Source organism: Scylla paramamosain, chromosome 6 (genome assembly GCF_035594125.1).
Source record: "Scylla paramamosain isolate STU-SP2022 chromosome 6, ASM3559412v1, whole genome shotgun sequence".
In the NCBI taxonomy this organism is placed as follows: Eukaryota; Metazoa; Arthropoda; class Malacostraca; order Decapoda; family Portunidae; genus Scylla; species Scylla paramamosain.
The window spans coordinates 8,210,001-8,217,500 of NC_087156.1; the positions used below are offsets into that span (position 1 = coordinate 8,210,001).

A 7,500-nucleotide genomic window follows, 5' to 3' on the forward strand; every position below is an offset into this window, starting at 1 on the left:
CTTTCTTAACATCTAACTCTGCCTCACGTCCTCCTTTCTCCAGCCACGCTCTATCCTCTTTCTCCTCTTTGTCCTCCTCTTTCTCCTCTTCCTCCTCCTCCTCCTCCTCTTCCTTCTCCTCCTCCTCCTCCTCCTCCTCCTTCTTCTTCTAGTCTCTCCTCGTACTCCTCTTCTTCTCTCTCCTAGGACCCTCTTTCCCAGCCACTCTTCGCTGTATATTTCCCTGTCAATTCGAGGGTCATCATCTCCTTACTTTGTTTACGCTGAGTCAAAATACTTTCTTTTCGTTAGGTTCGATTTTGTCCTCCTTCTGCCCGTCCATCACGCTCTAATGCCATATACGCCAGGCGCACTGTAGCACTTGACGGAGAAAATCTGAAGTGTTTTGATGTTCTACTTTACAAGCGTCAGGAGAGTCTTCGTTTATGCACACGACTGACTACTTTGTTATGAAAAACCTATAATTTTTAGAGCAGCCATTTTTACTCACCAAACCAAAGGCAACGTTATGAACATATTTACTAAGATAGAAAATTGTTTGCATTTAAAAATAACTCCTGCTCTGCGCGTTTTCAATAAACTGGATAAAAACAACACACGCAAAAAAAAATAAAAAATAAAAATTCAGACGAGCGAAATTGAAGCTTGTTTGGATCATGAGTTAAGCCAACAATTTATCGCTTCGTTTTAACTTTTCCCAAGTGCAGACCGAGGGTGTGTGGAATACTTAATCTCCATCACCACATCCAGCAAAAGCTGCATCACTACTACCACCACCAACATCACCACCACTACCACTACCACCACCACCACCATCACCAACCTGGGCATCTCCTCGCCAACACCCCGCCGGCTACTTTAACTGGATTTCAAGGACCGTGCAGGTGTCGTGCTGTGAGGTCATCAGGGAGTCACGCACGAAGGAGAGGTTCGCTGCGCCCTCCTAAACTGCCCCGCCAACACAGACTCTCCTGCACACCCCGCCCTAACACACGCTCTCCCACCACCCCAGATCCCTCTACAAACATATCCCCAGCCCTGCATCAACACACATCTCTCCTCCACCCCTCCGTCACTACACCCATTCTTCCACTTCCAACTGAAACAAATATCCTCCTTCCATTCCCCGCCGATGACACGCATATCCTTCCCTGCTCTGCCCGCTAAAACACACCTTCTTTATTTACCCACTGCTTCTGACATACATTCTCCCCTCAACTCTCCTGCCTCCAACACATAGTCCCTCAAATAACACCGATCAACACACATTCCCTCACACACACACACACACACACACACACACACACACACTACCTCTCTAAATACCAACACATAACCACCCTCCCCACTTCAATCCTCTTCCCAGATCACTTGCCACATTCATTCCTTCTGCATTCCACTCCAGCTACATGTCATATTTCTTTGTGACTTTCCACTTTATGTACATTTTTCATGCATGTGTAGTCAGGTACGTGAAATCACTGGTGTGGAGGTAAACTTACACACAGACACACACACACACACACACACACACACACACACACACACACACACACACACAGACATACATACGGTATGCTATGTTTTTCTTATATGGTGCATAATTAAAGAAACTTACGTGCGTGAACGTAATGAAACAAATAGCTATGTTTTACTGTAATTTTCACGTTTTTACTCGTTTTTTTTTTTCTTTTATTTCGCAAGCATAACCTCGATTTGCAATGAATGACGCAGATGAACACCCCAACACAGATCCTCCCACCCACCTATCTATCCTCCCACTAACACACACTCATACACAGTGACGAGAGAGAGAGAGAGAGAGAGAGAGAGAGAGAGAGAGAGAGAGAGAGAGAGAGAGAGAGAGAGAGAGAGAGAGAGAGAGAGAGAGAGAGAGAGAGAGAGAGAGAATACTAAAAGAAGCAAAGGCACACAGAGAAACTTAGAAACCGACACAGACATAAAAATAGACAATAATTGACGGACTGAAAGAACAAGTGACTCGCCTGAGACTAAGTGATGTAGGATGTGAGAAAAGACACAAGAAGACACCAAATGTAAAACAAAAAAGAAAGAGGTATGGGGGATAAAAAGTGAACGGTATCAGATTTATCACAAAAATGTAACAGCACTCGAGTCCAATATGTCCCTTTTCCCATCACTGCCTGCTCCCTTCCTCCTCCTCCTCCTCCTCCTCCTACCCAGTAGTACAAAGCCAACCGTGAGGTACTCCTTCGCATCCGCCGCCGCCACCACCACCACTTTAGCCCCACTAGAAGTGCCACGCCAATGGAACACTTCCACTCGCGTCTCTTTCGCCACTGCTCACGAACTTCACGATACGATGAAAGCCACAAAAATTGGTCCTCTGTGATGAATCTCTCTCTCTCTCTCTCTCTCTCTCTCTCTCTCTCTCTCTCTCTCTCTCTCTCTCTCTCTCTCTCTCTCTCTCTCTCTCTCTCTCTCTCTCCGTGTGTGTGTGTGTGTGTGTGTGTGTCGAAATCACAAAAAAAGATTTTATTTATGTATTTTTCTTTCTGTCATTCAAAAACCTGTTCTCATTCGTAAAATTGAAATCAAACTAACACAATCTTTAGTGTATGGAATTCAATGCAACGTATTTAATTTTTTTCCTAAAAGCTTTCCTATTCATGAATAAAACACTTCAGCAATTTTTTTGTTGTTGTTGCATCGTAGTTACTGCAATAAATCCATTTGTTAAAAAATGTAACTGTCCTAGTAGAAATATTCACCAACAAGAAATATTTGGTGTTAGCGTGATTTCACAGCCTTTTAAACGTGTTTCCATTTAATATGTAACATGTGTCTGTATTCCTCAATCTCCCTCCCACTCATTTATGAGTTACACACACACACACACACACACACACACACACAAAGGTACTCTAAATACAGACAACCATCCTTAGTAAATCCGCAATGGAGACACTTTAAGCAAAAGTTTCTAACTTATAGATAAGCACTTTGCCTCAAGCACACGTGCTCCTTCGGAACCCGCTTTCTAACTGACCTCCAATGTTAATTCAGACCACGAACACAAATCACGCGAGTAACGAAACAGTCCAGAATGGACTCAACTTGGACGTTGTCTCTTTTAAAAATTGCTCTGTGCGTCAAGGAAGACGTAAAGCAGATAAGACTTATTTGGCTTGGAATGGTTGTCAGGTTTTTAATTTCCCTCGTTTTACGGACGCAATGTTTGTTTTATTTCCTTATTTATATACCTATTACTTTTTTTTTTTCATATCGATATGTATTTTATCAATCTCTTATATTATAATTTGGGGGATTGGTGTTTAGTTTCATGTCCACTCAGTCATGCATATTTCTTGTGTGTGTGTGTGTGTGTGTGTGTGTGTGTGTGTGTGTGTGTGTGTATGTGTGTGTGTGTGTGTGTCAACGAAAAAAGATAATTAAAACATTATATAGACGCAGAAACGCAAATAAGCACACGCCCACTCCCGCACGAACATAAGCCCTTACACGCATACTCACAAACTCATACACACACACACACACACACACACACACATACACACACACACACACTCTCACACACACAAAGAACAAAATTCAAACACGGATATAAAATTATAAACAATTCAAAGCCGCCTTAACGTCTGGAGTGGCACGGAAAGTGACGCTTATACACAAAGCCGTGAGAATCCCGCCTGACCAACGCCGTGCCTCACACCTCAACCAGGCACTTCCTTGCTGGTGACGAGTAACATTTCTATCCGTCAACACGCACACGCATCCTTCCCTTCTCTGTACACATCAGAACAATAGCACACACACACAAACACACACACACACACACACACACACACACACACACACACACACACACACACACACACAGATTCATTCGGTTATCCTCGGAAATATTCTATAGTACGGTTGTCTGTCTGTATTTGTCTATCTGTCAATCTCTACTCTGCCTTCCTCTCTCTCTCTCTCTCTCTCTCTCTCTCTCTCTCTCTCTCTCTCTCTCTCTCTCTCTCTCTCTCTCTCTCTCTCTCTCTTAAATCATTTCTTCATTTTTTTGTTACATTTTTTTTTTCTTTCTGAACATCAGCATTTCGTAACTTATGATTTTACTCCCTATTTCTTAATGTTAGCAAACATGATAACAGTGATAATAATAATAATAATAATAATAATAATAATAATAATAATAATAATAACAATAATAATAATAATAATAATAATAATAATAATAATAATAATAATAAAGTTGTGCTCAGCCTTTCAACTTTTAGCCAGTCTTATTTACATAAATATGGAATATGCTAATGAAAATATATATTTAACACAACTACTGTTTACTATAAAAGTAGCATGCAGGCTCGCCAGAAAAAAAAAATACAACGAAAAATTTGAATTTTTTATGAGAAACAAGAAACAAAAAGAAATTTTACAATCAGAAATAAAACAAATTTTAGAATATGAAATATATAAGTATACTTTGTTCAAAATAAAGAAAAAAGAAAATTTTAGAGAAAAAAATGAGAAAGTAAAAAGACGAACTTTTACCATGAAAGAGAAAAAAAAAAACGATAAAATTTCTTTAGGAGGAGGAGGAGGAGGAGGAGGAGGAGGAGGAGACGAGAGGAGGAGGGAGAGAAGAAAAGAAGGACGATTACAAAGAATTACCATGGATTACAAACGACAACAGACATTCGGATCAATCTTCGGCTACTTAAATCAAACACTCCACTAATACGTTAATAAAAGGATAGTATAAGAAAAGGCGCCTCCTATCCAACACACATCTGCTGAGGCGTGCCATTAAAGTAACTGCGACTATGATTTTTTCTTCTGGTAGGCGGTGGAGGGAAAAAAGATGCATTGAACGAAAATGATAAATTCACACATTCATGGTCATCTTTAGCTCAGGGTCAAACGAGGAGGAGGAGGAAGGAAAAAGAGAAAGAGGAAAAGGGGAAGGAGGAGGAGGAGGAGGAGGAGGAGGAGGAGGAGGAGGAGGAGGAGGAGGAGGAGGAGCAGCAGCAGAACGAGAAAAAGAGATGGAGAAGGAAGAGCACGAGCGAGACGAGAAGAGATTGAGGAGGACGAGCAGGAGGAGAAAAAAAAAAAAAAAAAAAGAAACTCACCTACATTAACAGCAAACAGTGAGTGAGGAAAGAAATCAAGAAAGCCCAAATAATCCACATCGAGAATAAAAACCCAAACATTTGTAGGACTTACGATTCCCCCCCCCCAAAAAAAAAAGAGGAACGAAGAGAAGGTACAAAAGTAGGAGGAGGAGTAAGAAAATGAGAAGGATGAGGAGGAGGAGAAGGAGGAGGAGGAGGAGGAGGAGGAGGAGGAGGAAGAGGAAGAGGAGGAGGAGGAGGAGGAAAAAGAGCAGGAGCAGGATCAGCAGGAGGACGCTGGGCTTAGTTGAATAATTAACTGGATCCACTGGAACGCCTTGTGGAATTTTATTGGACCGAGTTTGGTGTGGAAGATGTTTTACGCAGAGACACTGGCGACCTTCAAGGAATTGGTAGGTCACGTTGGATGTTAGATAGATATACGATTAAACAGATAGATAGATAGATAGATAGATAGGTGGCTAGATAGATAAATAGATAGATAGACATGTAAGCTGATATAGATAGATGAATGGATGATTAAACAGGTAAGTAGGTGACTAGATAGATGTATGTATAGAAAAAGATAGATCGATAGGTAGATACAGAAAGATATGGAACTTGTTCCTAAAAAAGGTGGTCATCCCTCAAACTACCGTCCTATTGCTTTACTTTCCTGCCTATCTAAAGTTTTTGAACCTATCCTCAATAGGAAGACTTTTAAATATCTATCACTTCACAACCTTCTATCTGATCGCCAGTATGGGTTCCGTCAAGGCCGCTCTGCTGGTGCCTTTTGGCTTTCCTTACTGAGTCTTGGTCATCCTCTTCTAGAGATTTTGATGAAATTTTTGCTGTTCTCTTAGAAATATCAAAAGGTTTTGATAGAGTCTGGCACAAGGCTTTGATTTCCAAACTACCCTCCTACGACATCTATCCTTCTCTCTCTAACTTCATCTCAAGTTTCCTTTCTGACCGTTCTATTGCTGCTGTGGTAGACGGTCACTGTTCTTCTAAATCTATAAACAGTGGTGTTCCTCAGGGTTCTGTCCTGTTACACACTCTCTTCCCATTATTCATCAATGATTTTCTAAGCCAAACTTCCTGTAATCCACTCCTACGCTGATGAAAACACCCTGCACTTCTCCACGTCTTTTCGCAGACGTCCAACCCTTCAGGAAGTAAACAGTTCACGCAGGGAAACCACAGAACGCCTGACTTCTGATCTCTCTAAAATTTCTGATTAGGGCAGAACAAACTAAGTATTATTCACTGCCTCAAAAACTCAATTCCTCCATCTGTTAACTCGACACAACCTTCCAGACAACTATCCACTCTTCATTGACACTCAATTGTCCCCCTCTTCTACACTGAACATCCTCGGTCTGTCCTTTACTTATAATCTAAACTGGAAATTTCACATCTCATCTCTAGCTAAAACAGCATCTATGAAGTTAGGCGTTCTGAGACGTCTTCGCCAGTTTTCATCACCCTTCCAGCTACTAACTCTGTACAGCGATTTATCCGTCCGTGTATGGAGTATGCTTCACATGTCCGGGGGGTTCCACTTACACTGCTTTTCTAGACAGGGTGGAATCAAAAGCTTTTCGTCTCATTAACTCTTCTCCTCTAACTGACTGTGTTCAGCCTCTTTCTCATCGCCGCAATCTTGCATCTCTTGCTATCTTCTACCGCTATTTTCATGCTAACTGCTCTTCTGTTCTTGCTAACTGCATGCCTCCCCTCCTCCTGCGGCCTCGCTGCACAAGACTTTCTTCTTTCTCTCATCCCTATTCTGTCCACCTCTCTAATGCAAGAGTTAACCAATATTCTCAATCATTCATTCCTTTCTCTGGTAAAATCTGGAACTCCCTACCTGCTTCTGTATTTCTACCTTCCCATCACTTGAATTCCTTCAAGAGGTACTTTTCAAGACATTTATCCTTCAATTTTTGACTACTGCTTTGGACACTATTCGAGATCCAGCATTTCTGTGGGTCTTTTTTTTTTTATTGGATTCTTGTTGCTCTTGGCTGGTGTCCTTCCTACATAAAAACAAAAAAAAAAGGTAGATGGACTGAAGGGTAGCTAGAAAAAAAATAATAATAACATACTACATGAAGTAGGTTTGCTTTCTGAAACATTCCTTCCTTACAGAGAAACTGCATTAATGTTAAAGAGTGTACACAGGAACAGCGTGATCAAAGTATGTGGTAAACTACACACACACACACACACACACACACACACACACACACACACACACACACAAAGCAGACACGCACCCTCTGTAAATCCGAAAAGGAGAAACATTAACAAAAAAACCTTCCGAGAACTTGAACATAAGACAGACTAGAATGCTCGTTCGGAACCAACTTTC

General features: G+C 41.3%; 1 protein-coding gene across 2 annotated transcripts in view; it reads left to right on the forward strand.

Moving 5' to 3' along the window:
• Positions 1-7,500, forward strand: part of LOC135101272 (hemicentin-1-like) — a 193,015-nt gene that overhangs the window by 68,858 nt on the left and 116,657 nt on the right. The gene's annotated exons all lie outside the window — the stretch shown is intronic.